General features: G+C 38.1%; 1 long non-coding RNA gene across 1 annotated transcript; it reads right to left on the bottom strand.

Annotated features, from left to right (window-relative positions):
• Nucleotides 1-1260: 1260 nt before the first annotated feature.
• Nucleotides 1261-5837, bottom strand: LOC127153946 (uncharacterized). Its single transcript, XR_007825383.1, has 4 exons — nucleotides 5592-5837; nucleotides 4697-4758; nucleotides 3227-3278; nucleotides 1261-1834 (listed from the first exon to the last, which is right to left on the bottom strand). It is a non-coding gene; the product is annotated as an uncharacterized LOC127153946 (long non-coding RNA).
• Between the last annotated feature and the right edge of the window lie 21095 nt (nucleotides 5838-26932).

Genomic DNA, 26932 nt, shown 5'->3' with positions numbered 1-26932 from the left:
CTCGCGTAAGTATTGGGTTCATGCAATAAACTTTGCATCCGCTCCCAAAAATATGTTGCAAAGCCATTGTGCTCCTCGAGACACCTTCTGTTCTCTCGCAAAAGTTGTTTTCTAGCTAAAGTATTGTTCATGCAAGAAACTTCACATTTGCTCACCAAAATATTGCGTTCTGTTGCAGAAGTATCGCGTTCCCTGAGACACTTTGTGTTCTCTTGCAAAAATTGTTTTCTCGCAAAAGTATTGTTTCACATGCAAGAAACTTTGTATTTGCTTGCAAAAATACAGCTTTGTCACAAACTGTGTTCCCAGAGACACTTTGCGTTCTCTTGCAAAAAATTGTTTTCTTACAAAAGTACCGTTCATTCAAGGACCTTTGGATTCGCTTGCAAAAATATTGTGTGCTGTCGCAAAAGTATTGCATTCCCTGAGACACTTTGCGTTCTCTCGCAAAAGAAAATAGTTTTTTCACAAAAGAATTGCATTCATGCAAGAAACTTTGCATTCGCTCACAAAAACATTGCATTTTGTCATAAGAAAAGTGTTGCGTGCCCAGAGACACTTTGCGATGGCTTACAAATTGGTTTCTCACAAAAGTATTGCTTTATGCAAGAAACTTTGCATTTGCTCACACAAAATATTGTGTTCTATTGGAAAAGTATTGCATCCCCCTATATTTTTTAGCAATATTAAAAAAATATTTATAAGGGTTCCGTATATTAGTGATGACTTTTTTTTTTAAGTTATATTACAAATACTAAATTTAGTAAAATTAAAAATGTCCACTTTTATACTGTTTGTGGTAGAGCAACAAGCCCGAATATGGGGTAGCCTATTGTATTAATTAAAGTATTCTTTATGCATTATTGCTACTTATAAAGCACATATGAATGCCTTTTTCTGCATAACCAAATTTTAGATCCCTTAATCCTACCCCATACCTAAACTCAACAACTACCTGACTATTAATAAGCACCAAATTAGGAGTTTATTAAGGCAAAAGTCATAGTTGATATTTACTTAAGAGTAAGAATTGGTGTGACCAAATTTTCAGCTAGGGGTTTATTCTGATTCGCCAAATGTTTTAAAATACATTGCAAACCCCATCAGCCTCCATTCAGTGCCCACTTTGTTTTTTCTTCTGGTTAATTATCAGATATATATCAGATTTCAAAAGCAGACTACGTCAGAAATGACTTTTTATGTTGACTTTAATTATACCACAAGAAAGTAAATAAATGCACAACATGCAGTTCCTGTAGATCAACTGGTAGAGTACAGCACTAGCAACGCCAAGGTCACGGGTTTGATTTTCAAAGCGCTCACACTGATTAAAAATGTATAAGTTGCACTGTAAGTAGCTTTTAGCATCAGCCAAATGAATAAATGTAAATAACAGGATTTTAGCATCTCCTCACTAAAACATCAGCACTAGCCTGTTCTCACTGCTGATGAAATGGCTTTTTTGCACTTCCTGAGCCCAGTGCAAAGCCCCACCTTCATGAATATTTGGTCCCTCAGTTTTTTATCAGAATGTCTGTTTCAGCCTGCCGGAGCAAGAGCCTAGCTGCATTTTAATCAGGCCGTGCACTCAGGCAGAACTGGGCTGGAAAATGTTGGCACGGCTCCTGCCTTCCTCCTGCCCATTAAAATTCACAGTCAGACTGGATGTACAAATAATAATAATAATAAATGAAAATGAACAGTGTGTTGAGGCTAAGCCGTTAATATGAAGCTTGACTTCTCGCTCCTGGAGGGATTGGAGTTATCTGAAGTTGTGGAGTCTTCTGATGCTTCCTGGAACCCTGGGTTAATAAGAATGGGTGCTGAGGGGGTTCTGAAAAGATTGGCAAAAATATCATGTAAGAATGCTCAGCCAAACCAACGGAATTCAATTTTTTTCCACTCACACTTGTCTATATTATAGAAACGTGCCTAGTTCGGTAGAAGCTAAGCACCATCAACTACATTTGTGCCATAATGTTGATTAGCATGAAAATAATTCCAACTTGTTGGGCATACAGCTACAAGACTCAAGGGTATTTAGTAATACAGCTACTTGTTTTGCCAGTAACCTGAGCCATATTGAATTATCGTCAATGGCAGAACTTTTTTTTTTTTTTTTTTTTTTTTTTTTTTTTCATGCAGGTTTTATAATTGCAACTTCTTCCAGCAGGGGTTAACATGCAAAGTCAAATCATTGATAAAGCACCATTTTTAAACTTCACCCACAGGAATTACATTGGTAATGCATAACTAAATGTTCAGCCACCTAAAAACACTTGCCCCATTGACTACCAGTGTCGTTTTATAAAATAATGGAATATAATGGAAGTCAATAGGGCAAGTGTTCTGAAAGGTTTAAAAGCAAAATATGACAGTCATATTGTTTTCAAAGCAATTACATGAATTACTCAGTAAAAACATGTTTTAATGTAGTACTTTTTACAAACTAGAACACTCGCCCCATTGACTTCCATTGTCAGTGTGAGATCTTGAGATAGTAGAGGTCAATGGGGCAAGTGTTCTGGAAGCTTTCGAATAAAAATGAAAATAATAATATTGTTTTAAAGCAAATGCATGAATTATTCAGTACAAACTTGTCTAATATAGCATTGTTAACAAACTTCTCACACAGGAATTTCATTGGTAATCATCCCTCTAGAACAGAGTTTAGCAAACACACCTTCCTGTAGCTTTCTAGTGATCTTGAAGACCTTTATTAGCTGGTTCAGGTGTGTTTAATTAGGGTTGGAGTTAGACTTTGCAGGACAGTGGCCCTCCAGGACCAAAGCTGCCCAAAGACTTCCACTGTAAGTGTTTGCAGGGTTGTCAGGTCTACATAACAAAACCAGCCCAACTGCTACTCAAAACTAGCCCAACCACCTAGCGCTCCGGGGTAAATGCCTATCAAAATCGCACTCTAAAGGGTCCTCATTGGTCGAAGTTTTCATTCTGGACAGGGGCGGGTGTATGCTTCAACCTGAGGTATCCTCAATGATATCGTTGCAGATGAACTAAACTGGATGATGGGATCACTGAATCAATGATGAAAGATTCTAGCTGAAAACTGAGTGTTTACTGTTGTCGTTTTGCATTATTGCACCAATTTACTACTGAAAAGCTGCTTTGACAATCTGTATTGTTAAAAGCGCTAAATAAATAATGGTGACTCAACTCTATTTACTCAGCTTGGTCTCATCGTTTATATGCAGATATTTATACGTACCATTTAGTGTGTGAGTGAGGGAGACGAGAAGTGGGCAGATCCAAATGCAAACCTTTATTGTAACGAGACAGAGACATAGTCGTTAACAGGCAGGGTCAGACAATGGCAAATGGCAAACGGGCAAGACACAAGAATAATCCGTAAGGCAGGCGAGGGTCGGTCAGCGGCGAATGTAATCCAAGGAACGAGGAAAACGGGTAATCCAAACAGACAGGCTAGAGTTCATTCGAAGGGCGAACAGAGTCCAAAACGACAAGGCAAAGGGTTAAATCCACGACAGGCGAAAAGTCCAGGGCAGGCAGAAGGTAGGCAAGATGATATAACAAGGCGAGGATACAAGACTCAAATGACTAGATACAGGAGCAACGCTAAACTAGACTTAGACAGAGTGCTAAACACAATACAATACTCGGCAACTAGGAAGAGAAAGTAAAAGGCTTATACAGAGTGCTTGATTAGTTATATCTGTGTGTGTCATTAGCGCAGTGAATGATGGGAAATGTAGTCCGGTAATTTGAAACGGCAGTAGGATGCACAGGTGACCTCTTGTGGCGGGTAGACTGGACAGGATATGTGACATAGAGGCACAAAATGTACATTTTTGTATGTTTTTATTGATGCTAAAACGTACAGTTTAGATGTATTTCAACGTTTAAAATGTACAAATCGCTACATATTTTTAGCTAAAAGAGTAAAACATTTATGTATCTTTTATATCATTAAGATATTTGTATTAATGCCTTTTTATCATTTTATAAGCGATTTATATTTTTAGCCCGTGTATCGATTTATATTTTTTTGAAGATTTGGATTACAGCGCACAAATAAAATTGTTTCATTTTGTAATTATGTTGCATGTTCGGTGTATTGTATGTTTAAGTGCTGAAAATACGTAAGTATTTGTATGTTTAGATGAAGTGTGCCGCACAAGTCTTGAAAAATGAAGCCGAAACGTTTCGATTGCCCCAGTATAGGTCAAAAACCCCGCCCTCTCCATGTAATCTAATGGGACGTAAGGCAAACGAAATAATTAAATTTTACTTCAAATGATTGTTTTCCAAAGATGTTTCATTTTATGTAGTTTTTATCACGCTGATGTAAGTTCAAGTGTTTGTTTTTTAAAATAAGTTTGGTTTTAGTTTTAGAGTGTGACGTCATGATTGACAGCTGAGATTGACAGAATCTCTGAGTGAACTGAGGTGCTAATGGACTTTTTCGGGATCTTCAGGACGAGACTGGGGTTTTATTTACCTTATTTAACCTTATAAGCCTCTGGTACAGCAATAAGCAGACAAAAATTGGAGCAGTCAGGCTAATTAAGGGTGTGTGAGTTCTGGAAGATTTTGAAGTAAAATATGAAGGTCATATTTTTGTTGAAACATTTGTGTGAATTATTTAGTAAAAACCTATTAAATATTGCACAGTTACACCCACAAGAATTACAGTGGTAATCATCCACCTAAAACTTACACTGCTCATTGATTTCCGCTGTCAGTGTTTGAGGTCTTATGGAAATCCATGGGTCAAGAGTTCTGGAAGATTTAAAAGCAAAATGTGAAGGTCATATGTTTGTAAGAAACAATTATGTGAATTATTCAGTAAAACCTGTTTAATGTTGCACTGTTTACAAGCTTTATCCATGGAAATTTCATTAGAAATAATGAACTCAAATACCACTGTCAGTGCTTATAATGACAGTCATTGGAGTGTATTCTAAAATGTTCAACCCTTTCACTGGCGAGTTTAAAATATGTGACCCTGGACCACAAAACCAGTCTTAAGTCGCTGGGGTATATTTGTAGCAATAGCCAAAAATACATTGTATGGGTCAAAATGATAGATTTTTCTTTTATGCCACAAATCATTAGGATATTAAGTAAAGATCATTTTCCATGAAGATATTTTGTAAATGTCCTACTGTACTGTAGTAATATGCATTGCAAAGAACTTAATTTGGACAACTTTGAATTTTCGCAACATGACCAGCATAAACCAGCAAAGGACCAGCTTAAACCAGCATCAAAACCTACCTAACCAGCATTCCAGCATCAAAACATACCTGCCAGCATATGCTGGTTTTTTCACCAGGGCAGCGCGCGTCTCTGGCTCAGCGCCAGCCAACGCGGGAAAACACAGTTTGAATTTGGCAGTTGCATGACGTCACCGAACGTTCTAAATCCCATATATGGGACCGTACTCCCAGGGGTACAGAAATAAGAATCCCATATGTGGGGCCATACCGCTCAAAGGGTTAAAAACAAACCACAAAGGTCATATTTTAGTAAAGTAATTCACCCTTCGCCATGACCTTGATTGGCAGCAAAGTGAAACGGGTTTCAGAAGCGATTATGAAAGTGTTTCTCACCAGAGTTGTGTGTCTCTTAATAAGACAGTGTAACCAAATATCAGACCTCCTTTTGTCCTGCTCGATACACCAATATCTTCTGCCGTCCTTTTCAGCGTCTAATCCCATACAACCGCATGACTTATACTTCAATGTCACACACTATAAAAGTCAGCATTCAGGCAAGAGCGTTTGCGATACACGCAAATTTCCGTCCCATTGTGCCGAACAATGAGGAAAAAAACCTTAATCTCTCTAAATCAGCGCACAAAGCCTGGATCAAGGCTTCTCATTCTTTTGTGCCGACTACCTGCTTACAGCGATTCTCTACGGCTGCCTTCCATTATTTGTGCATGTGCTTTCCAATTAAGCACCTGTTCTAACAAAGTGCTGCACCTGAAAGCAAGGCACTCGGAGCATGTCATGGAGAAAAGCTGGGCGAGATTGTGTTTCATCACACTCTTGGTGTATGTGTGTTTTTAAGCTCAAAGGTTCATACACACACCACACTTGAGTGCTGAGTGGAATAAATAAAGTCAAGGTGTCATTTTCCCCTCCTGTCAGCTTCTTCAGACACATAATTTCCATCCTTCGGAAAAACATTTAGAGCTGTCCGTGACTGAAATCCTGTCTCTTTTAATGTCTCTCAATATTTCTTTATGCATAAGTAATTCTTAATGCATAAGTAGAATGTTTAATAATAAATACAGATATGTAGATGTTCTTAATTTTTAAAGAGACAAGAATTTAGATGTGTATAATGTGCCAGAAAGGGTAATCATCAGAGAAGACATAATATGGCATGTTATAATAAGCCTCTTAAGGGTAAAGTGCATCACTGTTTTTGTAAAAAAAGATAAAGTATGCACAATAATACGGGGCATGAGTATTTAAAAAAAAGAAAGAAAAAAAAAAAAACTAAATACATAAAAATACATAGATCACATTAAACAGTCTTTACTCATTCATGGATACCATAACAATTGCTTTTTCATTATTCACTAAAATGGATTTTTAACTACATAATTGATTGATTGATTGATTGACTTCCTCACATACAAAGCCCCCAAAAGGGATATGATGATAGAAAAAAAAAGTTGCATTCTAATACGCCTTTCATAGTATATAAAATGCAAAAGAGTAGTATGTCTGAATTAATAGTATTTGACGAAAAGAACCCAAAATACCCATTTTTTCAACTGTGACACTGGAGTAAGCTTTTGAAGGACAATTTACTTTCCCATGAAGACATGGGAGAGGATTTCAGTTGTGGATATTGTGACACAAAAGTTTTGTATTGCCCTGAGACACTTATATACAAATACTTATAAATAAAGCTCTCAAGTTTTATGCTGACTTGCAAAAGTTTTGTTGCAGCTGCTTGCAAATGTTTCATAATCCCCTGAAATTCTTTGCGACGCTTACAAAAGTTTGACATTCTCCCAAGAAACTTTTGCGTCTGTACACAAATTTTGTGTTCCCCTTATAAAATGGTGTGCTCTTTTACAAAAGTTTTGCATTCCCCCAAGAAACTTTGGGCTTGCTTGCAAAAGTTTTGCATTCCACAGAGAAATGTTGCATTCATTAGCAAACATTTTGCTGTCCATTCGCACTGAAAAGGATTACATTCCCCCAAGAAACTTTTGTGTTTGTGCACAAATGTTGTGCTTTAGTACTGTATAGAAAAAAATTCCCACTATTAACTAATTACTTGTTAACATGCCTATTATTAACATATTGACTGTTTATTAGTACTTATAAAGCATCTATTCTGCATGACCATATTCTACATCCTTAATCCTACCCAATACCTGAACTTAACAACTGCCTTACTAACTATTAATAAGCAGCAAATTAGGAGTTTAATGAGGCAAACCATAGTTAATGGTTTGTTAATACTGAGAAATAGACCTTAAAATAAAGTGTGACTTAAATTTTGTGCTTATTTACAAAAGTTTTGCATCCCCCAAGAAACTTTGGTCTAGCTTGCAAAAGTTTTGCGTTCCGCAGAGAAACGTTGCATTCATGAGCAAAGGTTTTACTATTACGAGAAACGGCATTTACTTGAAAACATTTTACAATCCCCTAAAAAACTTTGTACCTGCTCACAAATGTTTTGTGTTCCGCACAAAATGCTTTGGATTCACTCGCAAATGTTTTCCATTTGCCCATGAAACCTTGTGTTCACTTACAAAAATGTTTCTTTCCACAAAAAAACGTAAAATTCTCTTGGGAAAGTTTTACATTTCATCAAGAAACTTTAGATTGTCTTACAAAGGTTTTTGTAAACTTTTGTTCACATGCAATGCAATTTTACATTCCTCTAAAGAACTTTTGCTTGCAAAAGTTTTGCATTCAGCCATGGAACTTGGAAGTAAGAAATTTTGGTCTGGCTCGCGGAAGTTTTCCATATGCTTTTTTATGCAGTTTTACGTTACTGCAAGAAACTTTGAGCTGATTTGCAAAACGCTTGCATTCACCCGTGAAACTTTTGTTAAAATGCAAGTTTTGCATTCCCCAAAGAAACTTTAAGCTCACTTACAAATGTTTGTACTTCCTTGAGAAACTATGAATTCACTTGCAAATGTTTTACGTTCCCCTAAAAAACTGCGCCTACTTGCAAAAATGTTGCATTTCTGCAAGAACCTTTGGGCTAACTTGCAAAAGGTTTGCATTCGGCCATGGAACTTTCGTTCGCATGGAAGTGAGAAATTTTGGGCTCGTTCGCAAAAGTTTTCCATATGTTTGTGAAACTTTCCATTCACTCACAACAATTTTGCATTTCCCCAAGAAACGTTGGGCTAGCTTGCAAAAGTTTTGTGCTTGCCTGTGAAACTTTCCGTTTTCACGCAGAAGGAAACTCACTGGCAAAAGTTTGTGTTCCCCAGAGAAACGATGCATTCATTAACAAGATTTTTGCGCTTCCAAGAAACTTTGAATTCACTTGCAAACCTTTTACACTCACCTGAGAAACTTTGCGTCTGCACACAAAAGTTTTGCGTTACTGCAAGAAACTTCAGGCTGACTTCTAAAATGTTTGCTTTCACCTGTGAAACTTTTGTTCACATGCAAAAGTTTTATGCTTACCCATGAAACTTCCCATTGCCCCCAAAAACTTAGGGCTTGCTTGCAAAAGTTTTCCATTTGCCCGTGAAACTTTTTGGGCTAGCTTGCAAAAGTTTTGTGCTTGCCTGTGAAACTTTCCATCTGCATGCAAAAGGTTTGCATCCCCCCCCAAAGAAACTTTTAGCTCACTTGCAAAAGTTTGTGTTCCCCAGAGGAAGGTAGCATTCATTAACAAGATTTAGAAACTTTGAACGTTTGCATTCACCCATGAAACATTTGTTAAAATGCAAGTTTTGCATTCCCCAAAGAAACCTTAAGCTCACTTACAAATGTTTGTACTTCCTTGAGAAACTTTGAATTCACTTGCAAATGTTTTACGCTTCCCTAAAAAACTGATCTTGCATTTCTGCAAGAACCTTCGGGCTAACTTGCAAAAGGTTTGCATTTGCCCTTGAAAGTTTGCATTCACACAAATGTTTTGTGCTCCCCAAGGAAAATTTTGGCTCGCTTACAAAAGTTTTGTGCCTCCCTGAGAAACTTTGAATTTGCTGCAAACATTTCTAACCCTAACCTTAAAGGGAACCACTGTCCTGCCAGTTCAGCTCCAACCATGAAAAAAAAAACTCACCTTCCTATAACCTTAGTAATCCTGAAGACAATGATTAGCTTGTTCAGGTGTTTGATTAGGGTTGGAGCTAATCTCTGCAGGACAGTGGCTCTCTAGGACTGAACTTGCCAACCCTTGCCTTAGGTTCTGTGCATTAACAATAAATGCATAATGATGCTGCCTAAATTTGGCACAGTCTTTGCTTTGGGAGTGGGCCCATGATGCCTTAAAAATGCTGCTTGTGTTGGCAGCTCACTAAGCTGGCAGGTTTTGGACGTGTGCCGACGTATAACACAACCCTGTCCCAAAATTCCACTTCACATTTATAAGCACAGTTCCACCTCTTTCACAGAAATCAGTTGTGGTCAGCTGGTGGCTCACATCTGGCAGGGTGGTGCTGGAACAGCTGTGCTGAGCAGGTGCAGAAGCACTGGTGTGTCAGCTCTGATAATGTTGTGATGGTTAACGCTCAACGCCACCAGCCTGCCTCTTGGCTGAATCTGCTACTGTTCTTACAATAACCCCTGCCAGACATCATACACATCCAAATTCATTTTCCATAAATAAAGGTCTTTAATGGTGCTGTCAACAAAAAAGCCTTTGCATATCAAGCACAATTTTTAATATAGGCCATTATACCATGAAAAACCTAAAGTTTCAAAAGTTTCTAAATTCAAAGGAACACATATTCATTGAAATTTAACTGCAAATGGTATTGTTATGTCCTAAGGGTTGGTTTCTATTAAAACTAGATTACAACTAGATTTTTTTTTCTTTTGTTATTAAAGTCACATTAAAACTTTGCCATGTCTTCAACATTTACTTCTGTTATTTTTCCACTGTCATTTATGCATGAATTTTATTGTCGTACCCTTGTCCCAGAGCCAGACTTCCAACATTAAACTGTGAAAAGCTGATGTAAAAATACTACTGCATTTTTAAATCTATTATAATCTCAAGAAATAATGAAATACACATTTCATAAATTACGGCTACCCATTACTTACGACATCATTTCCACCACAACCAAGATTTTTGCAGCTAATAATGGTTTTCAAAAAAGTAGACTTGTTTACCAATGAGAAAATGGTGTCAGTGAAGAATTTTAAATGAAAAATGAGACATGATGTGTAAAGAAAACATCACTTGAGCAGAATACTTCTATTATGTGTCTTTTCCAATCAGTCATGGTTCAGGGAAGAAAAAAAAATAACACAATTCTCCTGGGATGCATGAATACATTGGACATTTTTTTAGCAGACAAACCACAGAGTTGAACTTTACTTTATTAACTTTATTGGCAAAAGTGGGATTTTTTGTGCTAAGTATGTGAACACATTTATTGTTTTCAGCAATTGTTTTGCAGCGAATTCTAGCCATTTCAATGAGAATCAACACAACTGTGTCATGTGGGAGTGCAAGATTTCCCTGTACAGATTTCGCAAAAGGTTTGAATTGCTCACACAAATTTGTTGTGCTGACCAGTAGAGACTTGCTTGGTTTGAAAGTGACTTCTTTGGGAGCTGCGCTTCATACAACATTGTATACGTCCGACTAAATTTCGCCGAAATCACACTCATGCGATCGCAACTTAAGGCCTTGTTGTTTGAACACAAAAGAATAAATCGTAAATGGGATTATGTATATTTTCCACTTTTAGAAATTCGCTTACTATAAAGTCAAAAAATATTGGCACCCTTGCAATTCTGTCAACTAATGCAACACTTCTCTTAGAAATTGTTTTCAATTGCAAATGTTTTGGTATTCACGTGCTTATTGTTTTTTTGTTTGCACTGCAACAACACAAAAACCAGAGAAAAAAAGTCAAACTTGATAAAATTTCACACAGAAATTAAAAAATTGGCTGGACAAAATTATTGGCACCTTGTCAAAATTGTAAGAAATGATTGCTTTTCAAGCATGTGATGCTCCTGTAATTTGTATTTAGACACACCTGTAGCAAATAACAGGTGTGGGCAACATAGAAATCACACTTGCAACCAGTTAAAATGGAGAAAAGTTGACTCAACCTGTGTGGCATGGAGAAAAGAAAGAAGTGTGAAGAGTTGTTTGTGGATTTGAGAGAAAAAAATTCCAGAAAAACGTACATGGATCAATCTCCAGAGATCTTAATGATCCTGTGTCCACTGTGTGCAATATCATCAAGAGGTTTACAGCCCATTGCACTGTGGCTAACCTCCCTGGACATGGACGGAAGAGCAAAATTAATGACAAAATTACAACAAAGGATTGTTGGAATGGTGGATAAAGAACACTGATTATCTTTCAAACAAATTCAAGCTGATCTGCAGACACAGGGCACAACAGTGTCAGCTCGCACTATTCGTCGCCATCTGAATGAAAAGGGACACTATGGTAGGAGACCCAGGAGGACACCACTGCTGACACAAAGGCATAAAAAAGCAAGACTGGAGTTTGACAAAACTTATGTGACAAAAACACAATCCTTCTGGGAGAATGTACTGTGGACAGATGAGACAAAAGTAGAGCTTTTTGGTAGAGGACATCATGGCACTGTTTACAGAAAATGAGGCCTTCAAAGAAAAGAACACAGTCCCTACAGTCAAACATGGTGGAGGTTCAAAGATGTTTTGGGGTTGCTTTGCTGCTTCTGGCACTGGATGCCTTGACTGTGGCCAGTGTCATAAAGCTGCGTCTTCACCAGAGGTCATGGGTCTTCTAGCAGGACAATGACCTGAAACACACTTCAAAAAGCACTCAGAAATGGTTACAAACAAAGCGCTGGAGAGTTCTGAAATGGCCAGCAATGGTTCCAGATCTGAATCCCATACAACATCTGTGAAGAGATCTCAAAACAGCAGTTGGGAGAAGGAATCCTTCAAATCTGAATGACCTGGAGCAGTTTGCAAAAGAAGAGTGGTCCAAAATTCCAGTAGAGAGGTGTAACTCATTCATGGTTGCAGACAGCAATTGATTTCGGTTATTTTTTCCAAAGGGGGTACTACCAAATATTAAGTTAAGGGTGCTAATAATTTTGTCCAGTGCATTTTTTGTTTGTGTTGTTCCAATGCAAACAAACAAACAAAAAAAAAGAACATGAGTACCAAAACATTTGCAACTGCAACAATTTTCTGAGAGATGGGTTGCATTTTCAGACAGAATTGCAAGGGTGACAATATTTTTGGCCATGACTGTATGTTTAGCTAGTGTTTACTAACCTTATTTACCTTTTGGCATCACAATGTGTTAAACTGTTAAGTAAACACATGCACTGCACTCTTCTCAATGGTCTGTAACAGTGAAGTAATTGCTGACTGACATCAAAGTGATTGCGAGGCAATGGAGGCTCTTTCCCTGAGCCTTTGTGCTGTTAATGGGCAGTTAATACATTGTTAATCAAAAGCCAAGCACACTACACACTTATGTGTTTCAATTTGCCACTTGCCTGCTGTTAGCAAGCTTTTAGCCTCCATTTAGATGACTGCGAAAATACCAACCAAGCCAAAATGCAAAAGCATCGTTTTATCTGTGTGTTTTAGCCCTTGGACCACTTTTGTACTTTAAAGTCAGATATATATTCTATTTAGCTTAATTCAAAATGTATTACTATAGATATCATGCCCAGTGTGTTTAATATATAAAATGACCGCATATTGATTGATTTGATGTATTAAATCAATCAGTACCCCATCAAAAATGACCAGCAGTCTATCCGCAAAGTGGCTGCACAACAGTCAACTCCCACAGTTACAACAACTTGTAATAGATTCCAGTCATTTAAAGGTTCATTAAATTTGCCTTGGTCAAGTGCAATATAAATACAATGATTTATAAGCTATAAATTGCAGTACTTTCACAGCGCTTCAGGAGGGTTTATTGACCATGCCCAGCTGAAACATAAACTGCCACTGGAAGATGGTAGAGCTGTTTTTGCATGCTGTGCACATTTCGGCACTAACAAGACAAAGTTTAAGAGTACAGTCAGTCTTTGCTTGGGATGACGACACCGTTTTCTGTTTGATGTGATTTTTTCCCCCCAGACTTAGATTTGTGTGGGTGTGAGTGTGTGGTAACCACTCGTCCACTTGTTTCAACAGACCTGAACAGGATCACCTAGATCTTAATTTTCATAGAGCATCCATGATAATAAAAAGACGTTCTGTGTTCTTTAACGGTTACCATTTTCCTTTACGTCTAAATATTCTTCAACATAACAGTAGATAAGTTTGGAACGACATGAAGGTGAGTAAATGATGACAGAATTTTCACTTTTGTTTGATCTTTTCAGTTTTCACACACTAGACTAGTGTTCAAATCAATATATTTCAGAGAACAGATTTTCTTCTACGCTTTCAGAGTTGAGAAAGGCCCAATATATACAATAAAACGTAGCTGAAATAGACTTGAAAAGGTGGATGAAGAATAGCTCCAAGGAGAGGATGGTTGGGTAACTTCGAAATGAAATTTGAGCTTGTCTGAAAGAGACAAATGTAGACAATGGATTGTAGACAGCTTTTCAATCGACCTCAGGTGTTGAGCGTTTCTGAGTTAGTGTGGCTTCATGGTGAAGTGACGAAACTCTGCGACTCCACGAGAGTTTGTCTGTTTGCATGTCTGTGTTTGTTTGCCCCATGGGCGCGTTAGTCTGGAGAGGTGTGGTAAATGGATCGCTCCGAGACTTACGGTATGCCACTGCTAACGAAATAGAGCTCGGTTGTAAGAAATGCACCCTGGGCACCTTTTCCACCAACCGTTAATAATGGCGTGATTGAATCAATAAACAGTGGTGGATCCAAGCGCTCCGACACTTGCTGACTGCAAGCTGTTGTAATTTACTCCTCTTGCTCTGGCTAATGGTGCCACACTGATGTCAAACAGAAAGGATATTGAGACAGCCAAGCAGATAAAACCACAGGAATTCAAGTTTTGACAAAAAAAAAAAAAAGAACAGCGAGAGATAGAGTTGGAGTTCGAGGTTTAAAGAAAACAAAAGATGAGGGCAAAATGACAAAAATCTTACAATTGGTATGAATTTATATCATGGTGTAGTTATATATCATGACTTGTTTTCAGAAATTCAATAAAAATGTTACAATTATTTTGGCTTCTTTACATAATCTACTAAATTAATGTTGCAAATAAAGCATACTTAATTTCATTTGATTATTTTCTCTGTATATTTGTAACGTGTGGGAAGCAAACCAAAAAGATAAGATTATTCATAACAAATGAATTTGAAATGATATTTCTGGCACTAGTGCAAAAACAACTTCATATCATGAAACAATAAATGGAACATTAATAAACTGATAGTTTACTCAAAATTTTGATTGCATGAGTCATCTACAGAGCCATTGTAAATTAGCCAACAACACATCAATATATAAACTCAACGCTAAAGTTTTACTTTTTTTAAGTTCTGGCATGAAACTCTAGATGGTGCAGACCGATAGGTCTAACTCAAACTGACGTAATGACATGTCATAGCTGATTGGTTCTCTCATGTATCGGCAGCCAATGAGTTCGCTGCTCAACATTTAAATATATGACTAATGTTTGCCATAGCAGTTTCCAGCATGCTTCAGAAACCCTCCACCTTCCCCAGCTCCACCTGTACAGATTTGCCACGAGGTGACTGATGTATGCTACAGGGGTTATTTCATGTATGTTATATGTGCAGCAGCAGTATTTCTTACATGTTGTGCATGTTCTGTATGTACCGGCAGTAGCAAGTCTCAGTACTTGCTCTACCGCAGCAGCAGCGTAGCCAAGACCAAATACATTAAATGTGGCATAAAATGGAAAACTGTATTTACCTTGGCATAGTTGAATAATAACAGTTCTGTACATGGAAATGACATACCGTAAGCCTCAAACACCACTGTTTCCTTCTTCTTATGTAAATCTTGTGCGTGCAAAAGGCCACTGAAAAAGAGGCGAATCCCAACATAGCACAGACTGTGACGTTGTAGTCGGAATATTAATAGTTACGTCCCCAACATTTGCATATAACGGAAACAAGCGAGGACAATAGCAAAAATGGCAGATCATGGAAATAAATTTTATGTTCCAGGCTGTGCAGGGGATGTGATGTGCAGGGATGGATTGGTGTCTGTATTCAGAAAGGCACAGAAAATACATAATGTGAGCCATGGTTAGCTGCAACCTTGCAGAAGCCTATTACATTACAGTACATAAGATTTAACTTACCATATAAACAGAGTAAGGAGAGATGACTGAGGATGATGGTGAATGATTTACAGATTCTGAGCACCACTGACAAGCGTCTAATCTTTAAAAATGCATGGTACTGCCGCTGTAGTATACACAAAGCATGTGCGATCGCACATCTTGAAAGTGGAAGTAAAAAGTGATCATGCATGCCCTTAGCTAACCCACATACCTTATATGTAGATATCAGAGAACAATTTAAAATATTATATCAGTGCAATCTGTGGCACCTTTAACGTCATGTACATTACTATGCCAATCCCTCAGAGAGCTGTCATGACAGAACTAGTGTTGCTAACCAGTAATGGTGGACAATCACTCTTCAGTGTTTCATTTTGCTTATCTTTTTATATTTTACTTAAAAATCAAGATTTTAATGTTTCGAAACCAGCAAAATGAATATTCACATCACATTATTGCTCTAGATTACTCGCAGGATGTTTTTTGCATCACTCACTCTCACTCACTCTCAGTTTTTGATACAACCGGATGTGTCAGTAAGCCCTTCGCTAATTGGCTTGTGTGACAATGCATAATACAAATTTCCCACTGGAGCTGAAATTTTTCACGATTGAGGTGATTATTGTGCATTTGCGGCAATCACCTTACCCAATTTCAATTATCATGATTTCTCATTTATTTGTGTCTTTGCATTGACTTTCTAGTGTCTTTGCACATGACTTTTCTAGTTGTGCAAATAATTACATTTGTTTTTGATAAGGGTGCATTCAAATAGGGCTTTGATGTTAAGACTTTTCATTTAATATGAATAGATCAGATCAACTTATGCAAAATATCCTAGCGCAGACGCTAGCCAATCACGTTCATGCAACACCAGAAAAGTAGCATGATTGGCTGCATGGTGTCACTATGATGGTCACCACAGCACCAAGCTTTAGACACGCCCTCCATCAAGCATGGACCCCGATACTTTGTGCAAATCTACCATAAGAAGCAAAAGTGATGTCCGACGTCCGAGACAATTCTTTGTCACAAATCCTGTCTGTGGTCTTCTGTCTATTTGCCACCAGAGGTCGCCTATATTGACTCTCACACCACACACTGTTCCATTGCACTGATTGCGCACACACCTGCAGCCAATCACACACACTATAAATACGAGGGCCCAACCATCATTCAGGGCCAAGTATTGTTTAGCGTTTAGCATTCTCCTAGTGATAGCTACTTTACGGAGCCATTTCCAGTGTCCTGATTCTAGTTTAGTCTTGTTCCTAGTCTGGTTATCGAAGTCTTGTATCCTAGCCTGTTTATCTTGTCTTGTCTGTCTGCTGCCTGCCCTGGAATTGTCGCCTGTTTTGGATTATCTCTTTGTCTTTCCCTTTTGGACTCTGTTTCGCTCCTCGTCTGGACTCTAGCCTGTCTTGTGGATTACCCGTTTGCTGTGGCCTCTGGATTATATTTGCCTTTGGTTGACCCAAGCTTGTCCCTGGATCACTCTTTGTCTTGCCTGTACTATATCTGTTTGCCAGTGTTCGACCTTGCCTGTTCTAACAATGTCTTATAATAAAAGCTTGCATTTGGATCTGCTCGCCTCACATCTCGTTCACTCTGTAACACTTTACTATAAACTGATTATTTGTTTATTTGAACCAATAGTTTCATGCAGGTGATTTGTCCAGGTGCAGCAGTTAACAACTCGCTGATTCAGTGATCCAGTTGGAGCAAATTCTGTTAATGAATCACCAAAATTGTCTTTTCCGGCTCAAAATGAGCTAAGAACCTAGAGATATGTGATGTACTGTTACATGCCACTGATAGACAAAATTAACTTGGTCTTTATTTAAAATGTTCTCCAGCTGATGCATTTTTATTGTTGAAATATGTACAGTATATCATCATACCGATTAGCCCTATATCAAATAAGCAATAATTTACTCAGGATTTTATCACTGAACAAACAAAGAACACTGAAATCAGTTCATGAAGCTTACACTTACCTCACTAAAAGGAAAACAGCAACAAGGCCAGAAAAAAAGAGTGATGTCTAGCGGTCGGGATGCGTGGAGGTCCTGATGAGATCACTTGAGTAGTGTCAGTGAGAAACGGCTCGCTTTTACACCAAGTGCTGAAGGATGACATTGGCCCGCTTTATCTCGAGGTCTTGCAGGGTGAGATTGGACAGCGGTATGAAGTGGCCTTAAAAAGTATTTACAGCAAACAGCATGACATCATTCCAGGCCTTCTTTCTAGGTCAATAAATCTGAGTGGCTAGGAAAGCAGCATTGTGCTGCTCAACCAGGTTATGCTTAGAATTAAAAGACACAAAACATTGTTATTTGTGATTGCTGAGTCATTCTTACAATGTGATCTATAATCTGTTTATAATCATACTGATGCTCAATCAGACTGAAAAGCTTTTGATAAACAAGTTAGTCAATCCGATTAAGTTGGATCTGAATAAAATTTAGATTTGATTGAAAGGAGATCTGGATCTGTTTAACAGGAATGAATCTGACTACTTTCTAACTAAAATGACTTTTGTCTTAGTATTATGTTCAGTGGAAGAGACTAAATATTTACCACATAATTGCTAAAAAGGCTTGTCTGATATACATGTCAGCTTTCTTTTTAGATATCTCATCTGAAAATGCCACGTTAGCATATCACGGTGACTTTCTGTTTCTAAATATGGCAACTAAGCACTGTGCATGTGCAATACAATGTAAATGTAAATTAATCATGGTTTTAATACACATTTAAAAAAAAATAAAAAAGCTTGCTGTAGTTAAACCATGGTATCCACAAATTTATCCACACTTTTACTATAATAAAACCATGATTCATTTTGTATAGGATCTGAATCAGATTCAGATACATGTGAATCAATTAAAACAGCACTGCGTGTAAACGTTTTTTTTTTTTTTTTTTTTTTTTGCTGATTTTTATGAGTCAGTCATTCAGCCAATTCATTTATTCAAAAGCATTGATTCATTCACCAACGAAACAAGGGTCTTTATGAGTAAGTGAGTAAATGAATCATTAGTTTAAACAATTCGTTCAAAACATGGATTCATTCTAGAACAAAATACCATTACTGTGCGTTGCGAGGCAGTGTTGCCAGACGTATGATAATTATAGACATAATCCATAAATGATATTTATAGAGTTTTGTGACACTTCAAATGAAGGGCTTCTATACTAATTCATCTAGCTGTGAATCCTACATCTACCATACCCTGCTTTTAGCCCAACGAGCACTATGTTGCAGCACCAATCTGTACCGCAAAAGGACCCCTCAACATCTGGCAACAAGCAGGCTTCTGATGACAGCGACTCAGCTGTGGAGTTTGGACCTTCCCACTTATGTACACCTAGTTATTTATCAATTGTGGTCATTCGCAGGTCCTGTCAAAAAGTTGTTGGTCTATATAAATAGCAATATTCTGTACGTTTGACTCGTGTACAATAATTTTCATCCAAATACGATAATTTTGAGCTTTTGGTATGATACTTGGACATTTCCAATCTGGCAACACTGTTGCAAGGTGAGGAAGCAGTTGATTTTGTTGTAGCTTAATTTGAAGGAGGATAAATAGACTAGCACCGCATCTAAAAATGTAAGCTATGCAAATGTTTACGATCACTTGCAATCGTGCTTTCAATCTACACTGAACAAAATTATGAAAGCAACACTTTTGTTTTGCCCCCATTTTTCATGAGCTGAATTTAAAGATCTAAGACTTTTTCTATGTACACAAAAGGCCTATTTCTCTCAAATATTTTTTTACAAATCTGTCTAAATCTGTGTTAGTGAGCACTTCTCCTTTGCCAAGATAATCCATCCACCTCACAGGTGTGGTATATCAAGATTCTGATTAGACAGTATGATTATTGCACAGGTGTGCCTTATGCTTGCCACAATAAAAGACCACTCTAAAATGTGCAGTTTTACTGTATTGGGGGGGTCCGGGGTGGTCTGAAAATCAGTCAGTATCTGGTGTGGCCACCATTTGCCTCACGCAGTGCAACACATCTCCTTCGCATAGAGTTGATCAGATTGTTGATTGTGGTCTTTGGAATGTTGGTCCACTCCTCTTCAATGACTGTGCGAAGTTTCTGGATATTGGCAGGAACTGGAACACGCTGTCGTATATGCCAATCCAGAGCATCCCAAACATGCTCAGTGGGTGACATGTCCGGTGAGTATGATGGCCATGCAAGAACTGGGATGTTTTCAGCTTCCAGGAATTGTGTACAGATCCTTGCAACATGGGGCTGTGCATTATCATGCTGCAACATGAGGTGATGGTCGTGGATGAATGGCACAACAAATGGGTGTCAGGATCTCATCACAGTATCTCTGTGCATTCAAAATGCCATCAATGAAATGCACCTGTTTTCGTTGTCCATAACATATGCCTGCCCATACCATAACCCCACCGCCACCACGGGCCACTCGATCCACAACGTTGACATCAGCAAACCGCTCACCCACACAACACCATACACGCTGTCTGCCATCTGCCCTGTACAGTGAAAACCGTGATTCATCCATGAAGAGAACACCTCTCCAAAGTGCCAGATGCCATCGAATGTGAGCATTTGCCCACTCAAGTCGGTTACGATGACGAACTGCAGTCAGGTTGAGACCCCGATGTGGACGACGAGCATGCAGATGAGCTTCCCTGAGATGGATCCTGATAGTTTGTGCAGAAATTCTTTGGTTATGCAAACCGATTGTTGCAGCAGCTGTCCGGGTGGCTGGTCTCAGATGATCTTGGAGGTGAAGATGATGGATGTGGAGGTCCTGGGCTGGTGTGGTTACACGTGGTCTGCGGTTGTGAGGCCGGTTGGATGTACTGCCAAATTCTCTGAAATGCCTTTGGAGACGGCTTATGGTAGAGAAATGAATATTCAATTCACGGGCAACAGCTCTGGTGGACATTCCTGCAGTCAGCATGCCAATTGCATGCTCCCTCAAAACTTGCGACATCTGTGGCATTGTGCTGTGATAAAACTGCACATTTTAGAGTGGCCTTTTATTGTGGCCAGCCTAAGGCATACCTGTGCAATAACCATGCTGTCTAATCAGCATCTTCAAATGCCACACCTGTGAGGTGGATGGATTATCTCGGCAAAGGAGAAGTGCTCACTAACACAGATTTAGACAGATTTGTGAACAATATTTAAGAGAAATAGGCCTTTTCTGTACATAGAGGAAGTCTTAGATCTTTGAGTTCAGCTCATGAAAAATGTGTGCAAAAACAAAAGTGTTGCATTTATAATTTTGGTCAGTGTAAATATGTTGTTTTTTTTTTTTTTTTTGCTTTTTTAATATTAGAAAAAATGACTTTATTAAACAAATGTAAAGGGGATTTCTTTGATCATTTCACTACGTAATTTGAGTGGATCAGACACCTGCATTTTCAGTGTTTAAACCTGTTAATATAACCTTGCTGTGCAGTTATCAGTCACATATACTATATCTTATGAACACACTCTTTTGTGTATAATGTTTAGTTCCAGACTTACAGAGTAAGTCTTCTACATGAGCAGCTGTCATCTATTTTGTGGCCTTGACGTGACCCAGTTTCTTAAATTTGCAATCACTTTTAAATAAATAAATACATACAGAACATTTGAAGCTGCAGTCCATTAATTTAATTTGACAGATGAACGTGTTGATCGTATTTTTTGCTGATATAAAAGTCACCATTTTGACTTTAGTCACCGTCCCCATGGTTACTCGTGGCTGTTCGAAGTTTTCAGTCACATGGCTGGCATGACGATGCCCCGGAGGGCAAAACATCCACAGAACTGCAGGACAGGCTGTCAAATTCCCATCGTTTCAAGCCACAAATATTCAGATCACCTCTCAAAAGATGAAAAACAGAGATATGTGAACACACTGCAACTGTGGGGAACTTGTGATCCATATACACCTATTTTTGCATTGTGGAAGTAAGGTCTGGTGTGTGGTGTGACAGTAGAAGCACAACGTCTAAACAATGAATAAATAAGCTTTCCATTGATGTATGGTTTGTTAGGATAGGACAATATTTGGCTGAGATATAACTATCTGAATATCTGGAATCTGAGAGTGAAAAAAAAAAAAAAAAAAAACAACTGAGAAGACTGTCTTTAAAGTTGTCCAAATGAAGTTCTTAGTGATGCATATTACTAAACAAAAAATATTTTTTGATATATTTACAGTAGGAATTGACAAAATATCTTAATGGAACATGATCTTTACTTAATATCCTAATGGAAAATCAATAATTTTGACCCATGCAATGTATTTTTTGGCTATTGCTACAAATATACCTGTGCTACTTAAGACTGGTTTTGTGGTCCAGGGTCATATATGGCAGTGCAATTTGTATAATAAGTTTTTCAATGACAAAAACAGTGGTACATTCTAAAATGCTTACCATGCTCTAATGTACTAAAATAGTGATATTAAAAGCTAAAAAAAATCAGTATACATCTATTAATGATGCATACTATATTTAGGCAAACAGATGAGCTCATTTAATGCTTTGTACATTGTTTTATATGCTGGGCTTATCAGCTTTTCTGTACATAATATGTTTTATTAATAAGGCGTATACTGATTTGTGGTCCTCCAATATCACTGGCTCAATGCATGAAGGATTTTCTGCATAATTGTTTTAATGCAATTTAGCATGTTCTTGCCCGTACAGTGTGCTTCATCAATAACATTAATAAAATTAATTACAGTAATATTTCAAACCAAACATTTTTCTTATATAGTTTTAATCTCATTATCACTTTCCATACAGTTAGTACTTTATAATATCCATTGGTTATAGTTTCTTTACATAATGAAATGACAACTTTTTGGAGGGAAAGCACTAACATAAACACTGAAGTATTATCAGCTGATCTGATGAGTTCTGTGATGTTTTGTGATGTATTGTAAATACACTTCCTTCAATATTTTAGCCGGTTTGATTAAAATGACAGAAATCAATATGATGACATCAAAATTTAAAACCATGTAGGCTAACATGCTAATTTACCCACTTCAGCTCTCTATTTACATCCTGTTAGGTGTCCTCTTCATTACCATTGTATGAATAATATATTAACGATTACTATTATTTTTTGTTTTTAAGTTTAAGATTAAGTGGCTGAGCTTTACTTAAGCAAAGTCTGGTATAAGCTTTAACAGAAATGCGTTTATAAATTGCAATAAACACAAGTGTGATACTTGAATAATCCCGATTTAATGAAATGTAGGCATGCAAGGTGCATTTCCATAAGCAACCGAGATTATACACAACTTAATGCTAATTACAACAGTAATGAGATTGCTATGATTACACTTGATTACAAAAACAATGCTGTTTAGCTCTGTTCGGCTCTTTCTTAGTAACACTATCAAAGTTAAGGGCTACAAATCAGAAGCCAGGCACAGTCAAAGTCGCTAGGCAAACTAAATAGTTGTCTCCTCGCAGCTAGCATAAGAACCCTGCTCAGCCTGCGAAATGCATTGCTGATAGTTTCTCCTGCCGTGGAAATGGAGAAGGTTTCAGGGGTATTATGGCGAGGGAGGGGCAATTACCTGAGCACAATTACTGTATCTAACAGCCGCCATCCATCATCCTCTCCTCCCTCTCACTGCAGATTCCGTTCCGTAGCCTTATTCAGCTCTCGCTTTCCAGAGGAATTGCAGAGACACTCGGTCGTCTTGGTGAGTCAGGCGCAGACTTTAAAATGCCAATTGAAAACCTGAGCGGCATTCCAAAAAGCTCCTTTTCCGCCCCGCCTGCCCCATCTACACCTGTCAAGAACGGATCTGGGAAAATCTGGGAAAGGAAACACGAGGGGAATGCAAGCAAGCTGGATAACTGTCGGAACAACCCTAGAGAGCGCTTAACGACAAGCTTCATCTTCGACACGAGGTAAACGCATTGACGTGAAGAGGAAATGCGGCGTCACTTAATGAAAACAGAAGAGAGGTAGAACGTTTATGCGTGACCTTCAACGACCTGCTCAAAATCAATTGCACACCTGTGATATAAGGGAAATCAGAAGCTAGAATTTTCCATCCTAAGAATGTGAATAATATCATTCGGGACGATCCAGCAGGTGGATGAATTAGACATTTCACACCAGGGACTAAAGGAAGGCCAATCACGGGCGCCAGCGAGGATGGAGCAATACGCCACCCCTTCGGGCCTTTAAAGTGCTTGAGTTATACGACTTTATATCAGAGAAGGGATATTAGATGGAGATTAGATTTGATACAAATCCGCCCTTTAAAGAACCATGAAGATGGCAGTAAACAAGGTAGATCCAATCACCTTTTTGCCTCTCCTTCCCTTTTTTTAACAACGGCTCATCTGGGGCCCGAGACAGGAGGAAAGCGAGGTGAGTGAGAGGAATACTGATGAAGATTCAGCTGAAAGAACAGGTGCTGCTGGAGACAGGTGAGCTGAGAAGTGATCCTGAATATCTAATGGAGCCTCAGGGCAGTCAGGTTAGTGCAGAGGTGTCTTTGATTAATAATTATGCCATGTTCTCTGAGAAACCCCAGACCTGGTGTGTGTGTATGTGTGGTCTGCTTTCACCTAATACGCTAGCATTTAAAGGAATGGGTCGGTTTTCGATCTTCTGCAAAACACAAAACCTCTGTGTTTTTTTTTTCCTCATTCAATGTTTTGTTGTTTTGGACCCTATTGACTTCCATTGTATGGACAAAAAGAGTATATTTTTTGTGCTCTGCAGAAGAGCATCAGTTATGCAGGTTTTGTAACAACATGAAGGTAAGGTAAGTTAAGTACAGACACATTTGCTCTTGATCTTGAAGAAAATATTCTGGTATACACATTGAATTACTAACATGATCAAATAAACAAACTTTTATCCAAAAAACAGTCTTCACAGACAGCCAGCTAGCTGAACCACAGGTTGCTCTACTCTGTGAATCCGACTACATCTTGGGACTCTGATAAAGGATTTTCTTCCCGCAAGTTCTGTGCTCAACATAAAACATAGATGGTATCACGAGGCGGAAGTTTCTATGACTCTCCAAGAAATAGCGTTCGCACACACAGGCCTTGCCCCGGCCGCAAAGACAGAACAGTTGTCACTCCAGCTTTGATTTCCAGTCATGTCCACCTTGGAGAACACTTGTATTTCAAGAAGACTTATGATCGCTCTTGCTGTATGACAGCTAGGATCTCTATTCAAGTTCTCTTACACACCAGCGATAATCTTGCAGCACAGAAGCCCTCAAAATCAAGTGATGAGGAGGATGGACGTAAACCGACAAGCTAAACATTTCCTTAACAGAATGGTCCTTAGTCAGGCAATCAGTATTGTCATTAGATCATTCACAACTCAGTTGTCAACTCACAAACAATTGTGTCAAGATCTGGACCCTGTGAGCAAAGATTTAGCAGAATAGAACTTCGGTAACACTTTATTTTAAAGGGTTACTCCACCTCCAAATGAAAATTTTGTCAATCACTCATTAATCACTTCCATGTCATTCCAAACCAGTCTTCGGAACACAATTTAAGATATTCTGATTGAAAACTGGGAAGCCTTTGACTTTCCCATTGAAGTAAATACCACTGACAAGGCCCAGAAAGGTATAAAAAAACATTGCCAAAATAGTCCATCTGCCATCAGTGGTTCAATCTGAATTTTATGAAGTGACAGAAATATTTTTTGTGCGCAACAAAAATAAAAATAATCACTTTATTCAACAATTCGTCTCATCTACGTCACCGTAGTGCCATTTCAGATACGCTAGACGCAAACTGCGTACGCTGTTCTGTCAGCCACACAATGTGGACACGCTGTTTTTGTTCAAATCAAAACATAAATAAACACTGTAGATGAATTATTGACACAGAACAGTGTACACTGTTTGCCTCCTTCGCCAAAATGGCACTATGGTGGCGCAGATGAAACGAATTGTTGAATAAAGTCGTTATTTTTATTTTGTTTGTGTACAAAAAGTATTCTCATAGCTTCATAAAATTCAGATTGAACCACTGATGGCAGATGGACTATTTTGGTGATGTCTTTCATACTTTTCTGGGCCTTGACAGTGGTATTTACTTGGCAGTCAATGGGACAGTCTCAAGCTTCCTGGTTTTGATCCAAAATTTCTTAAATTGTGTTGTGAAGACAAACAAAGCTTTTATTGGTGTGGAACATAATGGGGGTAAGTGATTAATGACAAAATTTTCATTTTGGAGTAGAGTAACCCTTCAAGGTCCAATTACTATTAACTAGTTGCTTATTAGCATGGAAATTACTAGCATTTGGGCAGTTTATTAGTACTTATTACACTGTGTCTACACCGGACACCAACGGCATGATGCGACAAAAGTCAATTGAACCCATTATAATCAGTGATGCTGTCTACACTGGATGCAGCGAGACACGACCCGACACAACACAACACAACAAATCTTCGACAGTGAACTGATAACTCATTTTATTTATAATGTACAGACACACAACTTCAAATGAAATTTGCTTTGTTGTGTCCAGCAAAGACAGACTTTAGATGTGTGGTGGTGCGGCGTGACGGACATCTGTTGTGTCCAGTGTAGACATGGTGTTATTCTGTATGATAATTTTCTAGATCTCTAAAAGGATTAGTTCACTTCCAGAATAAAAATTTCCTGATAACTTACTCATTTTCATGTCATCCACGATGTTCATGTCTTTCTTCCACAAATTCTTGCGGTAGCTTGACTGCATGCATTTCGTAGTCATGTTGGAAAGGTCATGTGTGTCATGTGTGTTACAAAGCGAACGTGCAAAGAAAGTCAAACGCCTTTTACAAAAATGGGTAAAACAATGATTTTGCACAATTTTGATGTTGGACGATTTTGAAGTTGGAGAAGAAAATGAGATAGAGTTTTTCGCCCTACCCTTCTTTTGAACCGAAGTACACAGACAGAGAACTAACCACGCGTGACCTGGTGGTTAAAAAGGGATTGGGTAGAGCCCTTTGAAGCTTCACTGAAACTGCAGTTTGGACCTTCAACCCGTTGATCCCCATTAAAGTCCACTATATAGAGAAAAATCCTTGAATGTTTTTGTCAAAAACCTTAATTTCTTTTCGACTAAAGAAATAAAGACATGGATATCTTGGATACCTATCATGACATTTTTATTCTGGAAGTGAACTAATCCTTTAACAACCACCATATTAACTATTAATAAGTAGCAAATTAGAAGTTTATTAAGGGAAAACTCTTAGTTAATAGCAAATATGTGTTCCATAATCTAAAGTGTTACCGGAAATTCGGCTAGGTCTCTACATGTATTATAGACCTCTTTAAGTTACTTTTCACTATTTGTACATTCATTCTACATACACAAGAAGGATTCATACATTCATGCATACATAAATTAGACAGATTGAATCGAGTATAAATATTTAATGAGCTTTGGCCTTTGGGTCACTGCCAGGAATTATAAAACAGCCTGAAAGAGTAGTTAAAGAATTTCATGAGAAAGG

The sequence above is a fragment of the Labeo rohita genome, chromosome 22 (assembly GCF_022985175.1).
Source record: "Labeo rohita strain BAU-BD-2019 chromosome 22, IGBB_LRoh.1.0, whole genome shotgun sequence".
Classification (NCBI taxonomy): Eukaryota; Metazoa; Chordata; class Actinopteri; order Cypriniformes; family Cyprinidae; genus Labeo; species Labeo rohita.
Note: the sequence above shows the minus strand (reverse complement) of the source record. Positions and strands in the feature narration are given on the sequence as shown.